The sequence below is a fragment of the Rattus norvegicus genome, chromosome 7 (assembly GCF_036323735.1).
Source record: "Rattus norvegicus strain BN/NHsdMcwi chromosome 7, GRCr8, whole genome shotgun sequence".
Lineage (NCBI taxonomy): Eukaryota > Metazoa > Chordata > Mammalia > Rodentia > Muridae > Rattus > Rattus norvegicus.
The window spans coordinates 128,580,476-128,599,406 of NC_086025.1; positions in this window are offsets into that span (position 1 = coordinate 128,580,476).

Genomic DNA, 18,931 nt, shown 5'->3' on the forward strand with positions numbered 1-18,931 from the left:
ATTCAGAGGATGGCTTTGTGAGCTCAATTCTCTCTCTGTCTACCTTTATATGTATTTTAGGGATCAAAATCACATGGACAGGCTTGGGAAGCAAGCACTCTAACTACTGAGCCATCCAGCCCACCATCTTCCTGCTTCTTACATCTTGGTGATTGTTTCCATCCAAGGTCTCATTAGAAAGTCCCTATTGCATATTTTATGTAACTGCCTCGTCAGAGTCATTTACATGCTCTCTAATGAGGTTCCTTGTTCTATTGTTACTCTGATTACACATGGGATTCACCCCTAACACCAGTTTCAGAACAATTCATGCCTCTCCTCACTGGGCCATCTCACAGGGGCAACTAAAACTCTAGGGGAGTCTTTGCAGGCACAGACAATTCAAATCATAGCCAGCAGGTTTATATTTTGGAAATATTACTTAAGTATTTCTTTTTCTCTTTTCGCCTCGAGATAATACTCTGAAAAGGCTGGAGGCTGTCTTGATACTATTCTCTTGTTCTGATAAGGCACCATGATCAAGATAACTTATAAAGAGTTTATTGGGACTTACAGTTTCAGAGAGTTAGAGAGCACCCTCATCGGGGTGGAGAGCACGGCAGCAAGAAGGCATGGTGCTGGAGTGATAGCTGAGAGCTCCTATGTCTTGATACCCAGATACAATGCAGAGAGAGAGAGAGAGAGAGAGAGAGAGAGAGAGAGAGAGAGAGAGAGGGAGAGAGAGAGAAAGAGACTGCAAATAGCATGGGTTTTTAAACCTCAAAGTCTACCCACAGTAACACATCTTTCCCGACAAGGCTGCACTTTCAACAGAGCCACACCTCCTAATCCTTCCGAAACAGTTCCACCAGCTGGACACCAAGTATTCATGTGTAAGCTTACAAGGGAACATTTTCATTCAAACCACCACATAGACCAAGGTAGGATTGTTTAAAATTCTAAATTGTTGTTAATTTATTAAAGGAAGTTCAAACATTTTATACCACAAAAACTATGAGTGTTGATATACTTTAAATTAAAATTACATGATTTGTGTTTAAATCATAGTTATTTGAAAATTCAAATAACTGTAATTTTTATAGAACTGTTAAAAGTTAAGCTCAAGCTAATTAAAATTAAAGTGGTCAAAACACATCAAAGGGCTCACATTTTGAGGATTAAAAACAGGAGGTCTTCTTAGTAACATTTTGTAATAATAATGTTCAAAGATTTCTCCTTCTAAACCAATTCTAAGCGTATTGCCATTTCAGTGTCAGGTCTCTCAGGAACTGTTTCTCTCGTGACCCACTTCTAGTCACCTGCAGTGTTCTTACTGCTCAATAGACTCTGGTACTTACCCCCTTGATCAGAGCCATGTCAGTCACAGCCAACAGATTGCCTTAACTTTCTTCCCACCAGACTGTCTCAAAACAGCAACCAAAGGTCTGATCCCTTCCAAACTTAACTCCTGTCCTTGCAGCCCTCAGCTAGATACCATTCAACCCAAGGAAAGAAGAGTCCTCATGGCTACTTAGGCACCAGGGTACTTACTCTTCCTTCTGCCTCCAGTGCCCTCTCAGCGGGCGCCCAGGCAGGCCATTTCATCACTTCCTGTGAACTGCATGCAAATATCATCTTATCAATAAACATTGCAGTGAGCACTTCTTTCCAAATTTCGGGCTGTCCCATTGATAGATTTCTTAGTGGCCTTCCCAGTGTTTTCCTACCTGTCACTTAGTATCCATATATATTCCTTTTTTTAGCCCAATGCCTTCTCAACCAAAGGAAATTTTCTTGAGGGTGAGGTTCTTCTCTTTTTTTTCTCTGATTTGATCGCAGAGCAGAGCAGTGCTGAGTGACCACTTGGCAGTCACTCAGTTAATATCCTGGGTATACTTCATGAGAGCAAAGATGCTTTGCAGATATAATTGTATTGGTTATTAGTAGAGGTGGTATCGAAAATAAGGACATGGTCCTTCAATGAGGACCTTTTCAGGAGAACTCGCTCTTTAAATATTTGTCAGAGAATTACAACAGCAAAAACTTGCACTTTGTGAAGAAGCACAGCGATGAGATTCTGCAGTTTTTGCAAGCGTTCAATTAGCAGAACTTACATAAAGGAGGCACTGGGAGCTTGCATACTATGTGGCTGACTGCAGGAATCTGTGGGAATGGAATTATTTCTAATTGCAACTGTTTTGTCTCATAGTCAAGGTTATCCCATTGTCTCGGCAAATGCAGGACATGCATGCCTTCTCTGCTCCTGTTCCCATCTTATCTGAAACAACAACCTGGGAACACTAATAGCAACACGACACGTGCTCTTTCAAAGAATTCCCACCTCCATTCTCCATCTTCTGTGACCATTTAATTGCTCTGGTGACTGGCAGGACACTGGGGAATTGAAAGTAATATACTTGGAAATAAGTGGAGATGACTATTCTCTCTCCAATAATGTGAGACTCACTCTGAAGTGTCTTAAGAAAAAAATAATTGCAGAGCCCAAAGTCAGACAACACTTTACTAAGAATCAGCCACTGGGATGCAGAATGATCTCCTCAATGACTCTGATGTCTGCATTTTGTGGGGATGGAGAGGAAAGTGGGGGTGTGTTATAAGCATCACCAGCACCATGCTCCCGAGTTGGTGTTCATTGTGTGTGGGAAGTTGTTGGCTCACTGTGCTCCTTCGAGGCTGCCTCTCATCTCACTACCGCTTATTTCACCACCATGAAAATACGACTGGGCCACAAAATGCCCAGCCTCAGAGCAATAGAAGCGCCTTCTCAAACACCTTTAACGTTATGTTCGCAGCTTCGGCTTCCCAAGATGTAATATTTCATCGCCTACTATATTTAAATTTCTAAAATCTGCATTATATATTTCAAGTATGTTTAAATCAGAAAGTATTGACAGAGCAACCTGTTCTGGAAGGTGCTGACTCAGCAGTCAACAGGCCACTCGTAACTGTATAAAAACTGCCAATAACTGCAGGCTTAATGTTAGGAAGAGTAAGCAGCTAGACAATAATTTGACAATCTTAAAGGAAATAGAAATGAAATAAGAAGGAAAAGCACACAGACAGGAAAGCTGCATACATGAGAGCAGCCTGAAGGGTATATGAGACAGAATTGCATACAAACACATACATACATACAGGCATACAGACAGACATATAAACACACGCACATATACACACACACACACACATACATACACACATACATACTCACACATATACACATATACATGCATACATACATACACATGCATACATACACACACATACATACATACACATACATACATACATACATACATACATACACACACATACATAGGTGAAAGCAGCCTGAAGGGTATGTGGTATAGAATTGCATACATACATGCATGCATACATACATACATACACATATACACACACATAGGTGAAAGCAGCCTGAAGGGTATGTGGTAAAGAATTGCATACATACATGCATACATACATACATACATATATACACACACACATACACACACACATACACAGACACATACACACACACACACACACACACACACACACACACACACACGTGAAAGCAACCTGTAGGGTGTGTATGTGAAACAGGAACACCGGTCCATGACAACGGTTGGCATCTGACCACACCAGAATTAACTGGCTGGTAAATAGCACAGCAGAGCCGCACTTTAAGGGCTGTCAAGTAGGATAGCTAAGGTGGGGCTGGAGGAAGCAAAAGAGGCCCTGGAATGTGCTGAACTCTAACACTAATCAGGTCATCCATCACCGTAACTTTTTTTTTCCCGATCTCCTTTTGCTGTAAAGCATCCCAGGTCTCTTTAGCACTTGTATCCCTAGCATTCATCATGGACCTCTCATGAATGAACAGCTCCTGATCCCACCCTCCCCACCCCAGTAGCACTACTGTCTGGAAGAGGTTTGCTTGTTCGCAAGTCAGCTGGAAGAGTGCTTGACCAGCATGCGTGGAGCCCTGGGTTCAGTCCCAGCACCACATAAGGCAGTCAGTTAACCCATGCCTACAATCAAGCCCATGCCTACAATCAGGGGATGAGGAGGCAGGAGGACCTAAAGTTCAGGGTCACCCCCAGCTGCATAACCAATCTGAGCCTGATCTGGGCTAGATTGTGGGTTTGGTGGGTTTGGTGGGTTTGGTGGGTTTGGGGTTTTGTTTTGTTTTGTTTTGTTTTAAGTGAAGAGTAACGAAGCTTGAGCTCCTGAGAAAAAGCATAAAAGCTGACTTATTGTACTCAAAAGAATTATGGACTCAAGGTCAGGAGGATTTTCAAGGTTCTGTAGCTCAACCAGGCTTTCACCCTGCAGTTCATGTCTAACAACCCATGCCGATGGACAGAGAGCCTACAATTTTCCAAAATGGGCCATTTCACCTTCAAACATCTTTCTGATTTGCCACTTCCACTGCCCCTACATCATTCAGACTGAGCCCTGACCCAGGACAGTTATTTCTAAGAAAACAAAATCACCCAAGTGGCTAGCACTAGCCCACAGAAAGTCATCTGTTATTCCGATAGACAATCCCTGGGGACCAGCTTATTTTTAAGGTCCCTGGGATGATTCTAATGTGCAACTGGGGATAAGGACTATACCAATTTCAGTTAACACTGTGGCAAGATCACTGCTAGAGAATATGAGGAACAATTTCCCTAAAATTTCAAAGATTCGTTCATCTGTGGCCTTCCTGGTTCATCATACTAAAGAGCAAGGCGACACTGTAACCGAGGACATTCTAGATTTGAACTTAGAGAGACTGACCCAACCACTTCCCACAGGAGTCACTTCAGACATGTTGGGCTGTGGACTCAAGGTCCACAGGCAATATCTACCCATCAGCCATCAACAGCCAGGGCTCTGTCCTGTGATAAATAGTCAATGATGTGGTCAATCTCACTGCATCCTCTCTCAGTGAAGCCTCTAGAGGGAAATCCGGTCCAGACATTGCTTCTAATGCAACCTGAGTCAAAGACCTGCTAGGCTGTGCACCAGAAACTTAGTTATAATGACACAGATAATTAACCCACAGTATTTTAAACCAGTAAATCTGTGATAATTTGGCTTTCGACGCTAAAGAACTAGCCTGCTAGGCAAAATTGGAGGGAGGGGGCTGGTTTAAGTGCTTTTTCCTCTTGCAAAGGATTTCAGAGAGTGCTTTCTGGAAAGCCTACACAAACCTTCCACTGGGTCACGTCTCCTGGAGCCTGGCTGAGGACTGGCTCCACCAGCAAGTAAAGACTAGCTCGTGCACACAACACCAGCAAAGCTAAACCGAAGGTGGTGGGGGATGGTAGTGGAAATATTATTATACTTTATTTTTTGACAAGGTACAGATCCTCTCTGTGCTGTTTAGAGAAAAGGAGGAGTCCACTGACATCAAAATTCTTTTGGTTAATGAACCTCCTCTCCTCTGTCTGGAATGTAAACCGTCCAATTTGATGCCTATGATGATTTCAAAGGTACCAAAATATATCTTAGAGGGCTTTACGTCAAACACCTCTGTATCACTTTATGTTGATCTATTATAATATGCACTGGTGTTGGAGGCAGGAATGACACATCTGATGTTCCGTTAGCTCAGCACTCCTATGATCCTGTATGTGTGCCAACTCTCTTGCCTTCGAAAGCCACAAGAACCTAAGAAACACTGCTTTTCATCTTTCCATGTTTGCCCAGCTAAAATACTTTTAAAAGATGCAACAATCAATTAATATCAAAACACGTTATGAGGGCTCATTCTGTCTTTGCTCACAAATGGTCAGTTCTATGCCGCAGTATGTGTACTGTTTATCTTTAGCTGTCAGAAGTAGCCGGGCTGTTACCAACCTTTGTAAGGTGGCCTGCATGGAAACCAACACTCCCGTCTTCTGACACAGACAGAAGAGCAATCAGTCATCGCTCCCTTCACCCACTGCATCCAGTCAGTTCCCGCCACAGAGGCTGCTGGGATACAGCAAACACTCATTACCTAAGCACTCTGTGTTTGCCTTCCCTACTCCCTGACTCTTATGGTCCACCCTCTTATAGTCACTGCTTTACGTTCAGATCAACTTTACTAAAGGTCACTTAAGAGAAAATACGGTATACGGTCATTCATTCAGTGTCTGACTTACCTCATACCATAACGGCCTCTAGTTCTATCCATTTTACAACAAATATTAGGATGTCCTTTCAACACCGAATAGATATTCTACTGTGTACGTGCTCCACAATTTCTTTATCCATTCATCTGCTAATAAGCAACTCAGTTGAGTGCATACCTTGGCTTTGTGTCTTTTTGTAGCACTCTATGTGGGCTGATAAGTAACTCTTCGCTGTGCTGACGTCTCCTTTAGATCATGTAGCAGCTCTAATTTTAGGTCTTGGGGAGCCTACATTCTGTTCTCTGCGAAGGCTGAGAGTGAGTACAAGGACTCCAACAGAAGTAATTGATTCTAGCATTCTACAGTATGAGGTGGCCATAGTCCCCACATCCGAGGATATATTACATGGGTCACTGAAAGACATAATGCTTCAAGGTTCTAAACACAAAGTAAAAGGCAGAATTGGAAACATCGGTGACTCTGATTTGACAGTAGATACATACTGTACAGGTATGAAATATCACACAAGTACATGTGTGTGAAAAAACACACTGTCCCTTATAAATAAAGCAAAATTTTGAATTGTCTAAAAAAGATGGAAATAGAACTATAATTTGATTAATATACACTGCATACACATATTGAACATTATATCACATACAGATATACAATAATAATCTTCAAAGGCCACCTAGGTTGTTTGCACCTTCCTAAGGGAATCTGGAAGTGATAACATGCTCAGCACGAAACTGAAATATCAAGGAACATGGATTCTTGAGGTCAGAGTTCAAGCCAGGGACTTGACCAGCCTTCAACCATCTCACTGCCAGGTTCCCTGAGCACGAGAAAAGAAATATGTTGTGTTAATTACTTTTTCAGTGATCAGTTACTTGTAACCACAGGCATCTTAAATGATGTGTGTGTCTCTCTCTCTAGTAATTGAGTGACTTGTCACATCCCCAGCTATTTTCTATAGCAATAAGAAAAAAAACATGGTACCCATTTCCTAAGGATGCTGTTGAAATTTGAAGACACATAACACATCCACAGTGCTCAGCACACAGTGGATATGCAGCAACAGTAAGCTGTCAGTCTTCCTGTTAGCAAAATACAGTGTACTGAAAAGCCATATGAGTGCCCAACAATTTTATACTGAGTACATTTTCATTGATGTGAATGAGAACCCCAACAATGTTAAAATGCTAGCCCTTGGTATAAACCGAGATGCAGGTTAGGACTCTGAATCAAATTAAGACATTAGGGTGAATACAAGTTCAAAATAGTTTACAACCTTATAAAGAAAAGGGGGTGGGGGAGAAATAGACATGGAAATACATGCAGAGCGAGTACGCCAGGTGAGCACGAAGCCAGGGACTAGATGACATCTGGGACATAAGACCCACAGAGCGCACTCTTCTACAAGCCCTTGAAAGTCCATCTGCCAACAAACAGGTCTCGGGTTTCTGGGCTCCAACACTGAAATAATTGTACAGTAGCCCTAGTATGCTCAGACATAGACACTTCTCCAGTCGTATCTCCTAAAAGCCCTCTGGCTGGCCACCAAACCGTTAACATCTGAGCCTTTGCGGGAAAGACTCCATATCCAACATGCAGCCATGAGTAAAGACCACAGACTCAGACCAATGGTGGGAACTCCTCTGGGACTCAGCCTCTACATGGTATCATGGCATTGAGTGGGATGACACAGGCAAAGGGCTCTCACAGGAAGCATAGAAAAAGGCATAGCATGAGGGTCATTTGAGAAGACATTGTTTAAAGGCAAATGGAATTGAAAAGGCACACGATAGCATTTGATGGGAGGTGAAGGCTGGCCTCTCTAAATCGATGACACAAAGCAGCCCCCCACCCCCTTAACCTGCCAACCATGAAGGGACTTCTCTGCCTTTTCAGGGCACTTCCGCCCTTCTGTTGCTTGATGGATTCATTTCCCACTTGGTAGTATCCCGAGGTACTCATTTCTCTCTGCTCATTCTCCCTGGTCAGAAGAACAACTTGCTCTAAAACTGTCATTTTATAACAAAAACACGTCAGCATCCCACACACAGCCTTTAAAACTGCCAGGGTGAGTTTCTATGATGTGACTGCCATGGATATCCTCCCACATTCATTTTTAACATATAAAGAGGTAAGCTCTTGTCTGCTGAGGGAACAGAGAGCGTGGCACGATCTAGGGCATGCCAGAGTCCTGATTTTATAGAGTGCCATGGATATTATAATTATGATTTATCCAAATACTCTCAAACTTATCAAAATGGTCTCTTATATTTATGCAAAGAAAAATGATAACCAATGCCTTTTAAATTTTTTGTATGTTAGAAACATGACTCTAAGATAATTGTTTTTTAAAAAGCTATACAAACACAAACAGCTTTCCTCTAACTCTTCAAATGTCCTTTAATGAGAAAGGCAGATGCAGCAGGCGGACATTTAAATGGCATCTCTCAAGACATGGATTGGATCCCATCCTTATATCCACTACCCATTCCTGCCAAGGTAATGTTTTTAGATGTGATCCTGTTAAGATAAGAGCATACTAGAGTGGGTTCTAACCAATGTTCATATCTGTGTAAGAAAAGTGATATTTGACAGCTGACTACACTCAAGGAAGGAGCAGCACGGTAGTGAAGGCAGTGAGAGGTCCCGTAGTTACAGCCTGGCTGCAGGCAGACCCAAAGGGTAGGCAAGGAAGTCATCTCCTCTCAGGGAGTACAGAGGGACAGTGGCCCTGCTTTCCGACCACAGTCTGGAGACGCTGACAGAAGTAGAATAGAACATGTGCCCGTTGTGGGAATCAAGCCAATGTGGTGCTCCGTTGTGTTAGCCTCTGGAAATGCATCCAGTAGCTGGAGTCCCTCACACAACAATGCTTATGGAACCTGCTGTGCGCTGAGCACTGACCAAGAGTGAGAAACTGTGTGACCTAGTACAACAAGGTTCTGGGAGCTTCTGTTTTATAAACAAGCCAAGGACTGCAGAACAAAGCACTCACTGTCCACTTGGTTGCCAACAGCTGACACTCGGACCCAAGTTCCCCTCTCAAGCAATTCTCTAGCCCAATAGCTTATTCTCCTCACAATAGAGTTGCTACTTGAAACTATCCCATTTGCTTTGCCTCTTCTGTTCCAGGTCCCAGGACATGACCTGCAACTGCTCTTCTCAGATGAACGGGTGAGCAGCTACAAGGAAAGGGATACAGAATGAAGAGCATTCATTAAAGAGACCTGGCCTTTACTGAAAGATCAAAGTCATAAACGACGACTCCACAGAGCAACGGCTAGGAGGTGGCTGATCCCTGGTGGGTAGTAAGAGTGAAGACAGACACACAGGGACACTCTAGACAAAGACAGTGAAGGTGGGCAGTAAGAGTGAAGACAGACACACGGGGACACTCTAGACAAAGACAGTGAAGGTGGGCAGTAAGAGTGAAGACAGACACACAGGGACACTCTAGACAAAGACAGTGAAGGTGGGCAGTAAGAGTTAGCTTGAAGACAGACACACAGGGACACTCTAGACAAAGACAGTGAAGGTGGGCAGTAAGAGTGAAGACAGACACAAAGGAACACTTTAGACAAAGACAGTGAAGGTGGGCAGTAAGAGTGAAGACAGACACACGGGGACACTCTAGACAAAGACAGTGAAGGTGGGCAGTAAGAGTGAAGACAGACACACGGGGACACTCTAGACAAAGACAGTGAAGGTGGGCAGTAAGAGTGAAGACAGACACACGGGGACACTCTAGACAAAGACAGTGAAGGTGGGCAGTAAGAGTGAAGACAGACACACGGGGACACTCTAGACAAAGACAGTGAAGGTGGGCAGTAAGAGTGAAGACAGACACACGGGGACACTCTAGACAAAGACAGTGAAGGTGGGCAGTAAGAGTGAAGACAGACACACAGGGACACTCTAGACAAAGACAGTGAAGGTGGGTAGTAAGAGTGAGGACAGATATTCAACAAAATTTGAAAATCTTCAGGAAATGGACAATTTCCTAGACAGATACCAGGTATCGAAGTTAAATCAGGAACAGATAAACCAGTTAAACAACCCCATAACTCCTAAGGAAATAGAAGCAGTCATTAAAGGTCTCCCAACCAAAAAGAGTCCAGGTCCAGACGGGTTTAGTGCAGAATTCTATCAAACCTTCATAGAAGACCTCATACCAATATTATCCAAACTATTCCACAAAATTGAAACAGATGGAGCCCTACCGAATTCCTTCTATGAAGCCACAATTACTCTTATACCTAAACCACACAAAGACACAACAAAGAAAGAGAATTTCAGACCAATTTCCCTTATGAATATCGACGCAAAAATACTCAATAAAATTCTGGCAAACCGAATTCAAGAGCACATCAAAACAATCATCCACCATGATCAAATAGGCTTCATCCCAGGCATGCAGGGATGGTTTAATATACGGAAAACCATCAACGTGATCCATTATATAAACAAACTGAAAGAACAGAACCACATGATCATTTCATTAGATGCTGAGAAAGCATTTGACAAAATTCAACACCCCTTCATGATAAAAGTCCTGGAAAGAATAGGAATTCAAGGCCCATACCTAAACATAGTAAAAGCCATATACAGCAAACCAGTTGCTAACATTAAACTAAATGGAGAGAAACTTGAAGCAATCCCACTAAAATCAGGGACTAGACAAGGCTGCCCACTCTCTCCCTACTTATTCAATATAGTTCTTGAAGTTCTAGCCAGAGCAATCAGACAACAAAAGGAGATCAAAGGATACAGATCGGAAAAGAAGAGGTCAAAATATCACTATTTGCAGATGACATGATAGTATATTTAAGTGATCCCAAAAGTTCCACCAGAGAACTACTAAAGCTGATAAACAACTTCAGCAAAGTGGCTGGGTATAAAATTAACTCAAATAAATCAGTTGCCTTCCTCTATACAAAAGAGAAACAAGCCGAGAAAGAAATTAGGGAAATGACACCCTTCACAATAGACCCAAATAATATAAAGTACCTCGGTGTGACTTTAACCAAGCAAGTAAAAGATCTATACAATAAGAACTTCAAGACACTGAGGAAAGAAATTGAAGAAGACCTCAGAAGATGGAAAGATCTCCCATGCTCATGGATTGGCAGAATTAATATAGTAAAAATGGCCATTTTACCAAAAGCAATCTACAGATTCAATGCAATCCCCATCAAAATACCAATCCAATTCTTCAAAGAGTTAGACAGAACAATTTGCAAATTCATCTGGAATAACAAAAAACCCAGGATAGCTAAAGCTATCCTCAACAATAAAAGGACTTCAGAGGGAATCACTATCCCTGAACTCAAGCAGTATTACAGAGCAATAGTGATAAAAACTGCATGGTATTGGTACAGAGACAGACAGATAGACCAATGGAATAGAATTGAAGACCCAGAAATGAACCCACACACCTATGGTCACTTGATTTTTGACAAAGGAGCCAAAACCATCCAATGGAAAAAAGATAGCATTTTCAGCAAATGGTGCTGGTTCAACTGGAGGGCAACATGTAGAAGAATGCAGATCGATCCATGCTTATCACCCTGTACAAAGCTTAAGTCCAAGTGGATCAAGGACCTCCACATCAAACCAGACACACTCAAACTAATAGAAGAAAAACTAGGTAAGCATCTGGAACACATGGGCACTGGAAAAAATTTCCTGAACAAAACACCAATGGCTTATGCTCTAAGATCAAGAATCGACAAATGGGATCTCATAAAACTGCAAAGCTTCTGTAAGGCAAAGGACACTGTGGTTAGGACAAAACGGCAACCAACAGATTGGGAAAAGATCTTTACCAATCCTACAACAGATAGAGGCCTTATATCCAAAATATACAAAGAACTCAAGAAGTTAGACCGCAGGGAAACAAATAACCCTATTAAAAAATGGGGTTCAGAGCTAAACAAACAATTCACAGCTGAGGAATGCCGAATGGCTGAGAAACACCTAAAGAAATGTTCAACATCTTTAGTCATAAGGGAAATGCAAATCAAAACAACCCTGAGATTTCACCTCACACCAGTGCGATTGGCTAAGATCAAAAACTCAGGTGACAGCAGATGCTGGCGAGGATGTGGAGAAAGAGGAACACTCCTCCATTGTTGGTGGGGTTGCAGACTGGTAAAACCATTCTGGAAATCAGTCTGGAGGTTCCTCAGAAAATTGGACATTGAACTGCCTGAGGATCCAGCTATACCTCTCTTGGGCATATACCCAAAAGATGCCTCAACATATAAAAGAGACACGTGCTCCACTATGTTCATTGCAGCCTTATTTATAATAGCCAGAAAATGGAAAGAACCCAGATGCCCTTCAACAGAGGAATGGATACAGAAAATGTGGTACATCTACACAATGGAATATTACTCAGCTATCAAAAACAATGAGTTTATGAAATTCGTAGGCAAATGGTTGGAACTGGAAAATATCATCCTGAGTGAGCTAACCCAATCACAGAAAGACATACATGGTATGCACTCATTGATAAGTGGCTATTAGCCCAAATGCTTGAATTACCCTAGATCCCTAGAACAAACGAAACTCAAGACGGATGATCAAAATGTGAATGCTTCACTCCTTCTTTAAATGAGGAAAAAGAATACCCTTGGCAGGGAAGGGAGAGGCAAAGATTAAAACAGAGACTGAAGGAACACCCATTCAGAGCCTGCCCCACATGTGGCCCATACATATACAGCCACCCAATTAGACAAGATGGATGAAGCAAAGAAGTGCAGACCGACAGGAGCCGGATGTAGATCGCTCCTGAGAGACACAGCCAGAATACAGCAAATACAGAGGCGAATGCCAGCAGCAAACCACTGAACTGAGAATAGGTCCCCTATTGAAGGAATCAGAGAAAGAACTGGAAGAGCTTGAAGGGGCTCGAGACCCCAAAAGTACAACAATGCCAAGCAACCAGAGCTTCCAGGGACTAAGCCACTACCTAAAGACTATACATGGACTGACCCTGGACTCTGACCCCATAGGTAGCAATGAATATCCTAGTAAGAGCACCAGTGGAAGGGGAAGCCCTGGGTCCTGCTAAGACTGAACCCCCAGTGAACTAGTCTATGGGGGGAGGGCGGCAATGGGGGGAGGGTTGGGAGGGGAACACCCATAAGGAAGGGGAGGGGGGAGGGGGATGTTTGCCCGGAAACCGGGAAAGGGAATAACACTCGAAATGTATATAAGAAATACTCAAGTTAATAAAAAAAAAAAAAAGAAAGAAAAAAAAAAGAGTGAAGACAGACACACAGGGACACTCTAGACAAAGACAGTGAAGGTGGGCAGTAAGAGTGAAGACAGACACACAGGGACACTCTAGACAAAGACAGTGAAGGTGGGCAGTAAGAGTGAAGACAGACACACAGGGACACTCTAGACAAAGACAGTGACAATATGAAGGGCCCATGGCACAAGTGTGAATCCACAGCCCAGGTGTCTGGGGCCCACAGAGTGGCAGGAGGGAATCAAGAGGATTCTGGAAAGGCGACAGAACCAGATCACAGCATGGGCTGCAGCCCAGATTGTCCACCTTCAATTAAATAGGAAACCTCTGCGGAGCTTTAAGAAGGAAAGTGGGTGCTCATATCTACCTTAAATTCCTTCTCTACGCTGCCTGCTTACATATGGACACACATACTTGGTGGGCCAAGGGAGTTATGGACAGATGGATTAAGGTCATTACAGAAGACTAAAAGAAAGATGGAGGTGACCCAGACAAGAGGACTGGCTCTAAAAAGGGGGTGGCAAATTCAAAGGTTATAGTCAGGATTTTGGGGGATTACTAACAATTAATGAGGGTGGTTGACGGCATTTATTTGGTTGGTTGTTTTTACTGTCAGGTGTTATAGTATAAAGATTTTACACTCAAAATACCATATAATTCTCACAATACCCTTATCTTGTTCTACAGCTGAGAAAGGGATAGTTGAGGAAGATTAAAATTTTGTTCAGAGGCACAGTGCCAGGAAAGGACAAGGGCACAATTGGGATGCACAGTTTTGGGGTTTGTTTGTTGTTTGCCTGTTTCTTTTTCTCATTCAGACGTTAAATATTAACTACATAATGTGCCCTTTACTGCAGCAATTCTCAACGGTCCTAGTGCTGTGAGCCTCTAACACAGTTCTTTATGTTGCTACCATCCCCCAAGGACAACATTATTCCATTGCTACTTCAAAACCATAATTATGCTACTGATATTAATTGTAGTATAAGTATTTGACATGCAGGATATCTGATATGCAACTTCTGTGGGGTCATGACCCACAAGTTGAAACCACTACTCTAATGAAACACAAAGTAGCCTGTTTATGCTCTTTCTGAAAGTGGAAAGATTAAGCACTAATAAAATAGAAGTCAGAAAGAGAGAGAGAGAGAGAAAAGAAGAAAGTATGGAAAAGTGGAAGTAGGGGGCAAGACTTCTGGTCCATGCTGTTAAGCAGTTTTTTTCTCCCTGAGGAATTAAAAGACAACCAAGTAGTGGAAGGTTAAGAGCTCATGTTGACCATACTGAGTTGCAGCACCAACAAAATACCACTTCGTAGTGCTGAGAAGTCAGGTCACGGGCAAATGTGAGTCTTGGTAGAGGCTAGGATGTAAATCCAAAGAACCACAGTTCTGTAGGTGGAGACGGAAATCTCCATTATTGACCAAGGGAGTCAAGAAACAAGATGCTAGACAAGGAAGGGTCTTGAACTGGGTGCAATGCTATGTCTGTAACCTCATGTCTCTGCATGATCTCTAGTCTTATTTCCTTGACATTCTCCTGTCTGTTGCTTGTTTAATCAAAGACATATAGAAAACCACATCTTCCAAATCTCTGGAGAACTTAAGTCTAATGAAGACTAAAGATTGTAAGTGGATTCACATGTGTCTATCAATAGTAAACGTAAACTACTGGAATCATTTGGCAAGTTTGCTCCCCATTTGTCAGTTTCAAGTTTTAAATGAACACTCCTCACAGAAGACATCAATTCGCCCTATAGCATCCAGTATCCTTTATACACATTCAATAAATCCAAGAAAGGGTTACTGTCCTGGATAAAGTCCCATCGCCTTTTCAACCCTGAATCTCCTTTTCCTTTTCGGCTATGTGTTTGGGTAATTGAGATGGTTGGAACTTAAAGACAGGCAGGAGACAGCAGTGACTTAATAGCATGAGTAATTCACAGAGGTACCGTCAGGTCCCAGGAGTGTGAAGACACACACAGGCGGCAACAACACCATTTTCTTTCCAGAAACTGCTTCTGAGACATCTGATATGGGGGACAGTATATGAGATCTAAAGTCTACTTAATTCAGAGGGAGAATGACACATTTTAAGCCCTTTTATTGTCATACACCAAACGAAAATGAATTTATACCAATCCTTAGAGTCTTCCTTCTTGAAATACTCCAATTGTGTTACCTCCCATCATTTCAGATTCAACCACTAATCAGTGGTTGGATAAATGACAATGTAAATATTCTCGTGTATTTTCATTATCACTTATAAACTTAATATTATGTTAATTGTGTAAAAGTGTGCAAATTTGGGAATTTGGGGTGTCTTAATGTGCTGCTTGTTAGTTTTTTTTTCAAAGATAGGAAAACAGGTCAAAGAAATTATTGTCTGCAACACATTCTAATACAGATAATTATATAACTGTTACAATTTTGTTTAGCTCAAGCCACTATGAACCATTGGAATGGAATGATTCATGTTTTCATCCTTGGGAGTAAATGCTCTATCAAGTAAGACATTATTTATCATGATAACACAAACCTTATCCACTATAAGCTAGTTCACTCTAGGAGGAGACGCTGATCAGCTGCCCAAACACCTTTCAGAGGAGGCTGGCAAAGACCAAAGGTAGAACGCAAAGGGGTGTCCCCCCAGAGATTCCAGAGGGAGAGGAGCCCTGCTGACTCCGTACGTGTAAGACACCCAGGGCCTAACATCTGAGCATTTCATTCAGAACCCTCTCTCCCTTTGTTACTGCAGGAGGTCATATTAAGGATATTAATTTATCTTGTAGTAATATAAACCATTTCTCTGATGAGTCTATCTGCAGTTCTCCGCAGCTCACAGTATCACGAACCTTGAGGGAAAATTGAAGGTACATAATACCTTATCACAAAATAGAGATTTAGCTCCGACTGTTCCAGAAAATTCTGTGAATAAGAGAGAGTTTGGAGATCAGAATTTTCTAAAAATAGGTCATGAATATATTTTATCTCCTCTTGGAGTTTACCATATTTGCTTCTTGCTTCTCAAAATGCACTTTGGGGAAATCGCTATCTTTAATTCGTGAGCAGAAACAGATATTTATGCTTTAATGAAGCACTTTCAGAAGTGGATTTCAAAGATAACATAATATCACTATGCACACACGAGAAGACAGGGAACTGTTTGACTAAGTTGTGCCCCAAGATCCATGATTTAAGGATACAGATTTGTACAGCAGGACAATTACATATGTAATTAAGACTTTCTCTCTTGGGGTTGGGGATTTAGCTCAGTGTACAATGCTTGCCTAACAAGCACAAGGCCCTGGGTTCGGTCCTCAGCTCAGAAAAAAAAAAAAAGACAATTAAAGACTTTCTCTCAGTTCTTATTAGAAATAAAGTCCAAAATTGGGGGTAAGGAAGTCATGAAGCTGTGGTTCAGTGGCTAAGACCATTAGCTGCTCTTTCAAAGAACCAGCGTTTGGTTCTCAACACCCATACAGTAGCTCACCACCATTTCTAACTGTTGTCCCAGGGGACCTGCTGCCCCCTCTTGGCCACTGAAGGCACTACATGTAAAGTATACTTAGGCACATGCGGGCAAACACTCATGAACATAAAATAAAATAAATAAATATTTTTAAATACAAACTAGAAGACTCGGCACCCTTCGGCCAGCACTCAGCTGCTGCTGCTTCACCTCGAACCGCCTTCTTTACTCACCAGCCATCTGTCAGTCTCTTGAAAATGATGATGTATGTACAACATCAAGACTTTTGTTTATTTTTTCCTCGGTGGCTGGACTACTGTGATCTTTGATCTTCACATGGAAAGCCTCCGCTAGCCATGTTGTCTGCACACACAGCTCCACTCCCCCACAAGGCGCTTGCTACTTCCTAGACTTACTGTCCTGCCCATGAGTTTGCTGAGTGTCCCACACACACACACACACACACTCGGTTTCTGACCTGCAGGGAAGGATGCCCTCCATCCACAGTACTGCCCAGAGGATAGACGGTAAACACGTGCCTGGAAAACGCTCTGTACGTGATGAGCAGGCATTATATGATACACAGTTGACATTGCTATGATTCTTCTATACATTTCTATTTGCTTAACTCTATTTACTGCCTATCTGTTATGCATGACCAGTAACAGCCAAGGTCAGAAGGTCAACCCAATCCTTAAATTGCAAAACTTTGGTATTACTCTTTAATTTAGGAGTTGCCACCTATATATTGTCTTACGTAGAAGGAAAAGGCAGAGACAATAATGGTTTTCCCAAGATAATTCGTGCTTTTTCTCCACTCCTAGAAAGTCAATATTTAAAGCACTAACTTATGAAGTTTGCTTCCTACCTAGGGCCTAATACATTCTGGGTGCACTAAAATTAGTAAGTTTTCATGACTTTTTCCTAGACAGCTGTATGGTACACTATTACATTTTGTTTGCTAAATATGTGGTTATATCTAAGCCAAAAGCCAATTCCTTTGACAGAAACAAATAGAGCAATTCTGTCACTCAGGTAGTTCAATCCCACGCCCTATCAGCTGGCAGATTATTAGCTACCAAAGCAAACGGAAAAACAAAGACTAAGTCCATGGCCCAGAAGAGTCTGGTCCACGGTATCGTAATCTATAATTCCATGCTGGAGCAAACACATTGACTATTGAATTTGTGTACAGGCTAAGGCTTTCAAAAATACCTTACGTGGCATCTGTAAAAGAGGGCTGAATCAATACTGAATTGAATTTGCCTTAATTACTATGTAACTGTCAGACAGAGGTTGGACAGATTTATAACCAAGTGACTACAAGACCGGTTCAGCCTGTCCACTTGGTTCACGGGGCCTTCCATCACCAGGAGACTGCCACTTAACTTTGCATCTTCATGAGGACACTTCGTGAAGTTCTGTCGCAGCTTGGGTTGGCTTCTGAGACTTTGTCTTATATTAAAAAAAACTCTAAGGCTGAGATTACATTCATGTGAGAAAAAGACCTTAAGATTTTTTTCTTTATAAATATTTAACCTGAGCCCATCACAATGGGACAACCTATCCACTCTTGAAAGCTATTCTTAGCTATGATCCCTTCAATAAATTTTGGGTACTTACAACAGAATATGTAGAAAATCTTCCCAGAGCTCTCCTATTACAAATTTTCATTTAATTGAATATATTGAAAAATAAACTCATTCTTTAAGCCTATTATAGTATTTTAGAACAGAAACACTTTAACCTCGACTAAGACTCTGATAAGGTAATAAATTTGGATTTAAGTATTTTTAAATTACTTAAGTGAATTTAAAGGGTAAGAAAGAGAAAGGAGAAACAAGACGAGGCTGTCAAGTCTCCCAATCCCAGAGCCCTTGTCTCTTCCTATGGAAATTCAGGAACCTCTAAGACGTGCTTAGACTTACTGCCTGAATCATGGTAAATCCCTTTTGCAAATACCTTTGTTGTGCCCTAAGCAGAAACTTGGGAAGTCAAGCTCTTGCTTACACATTACAGGATAATAATTTATCCCAAGTCAGGACAGTTCACAAAACGCTGCCTGGCATGGTAGCTCCCTATGCAGTATGCGTCT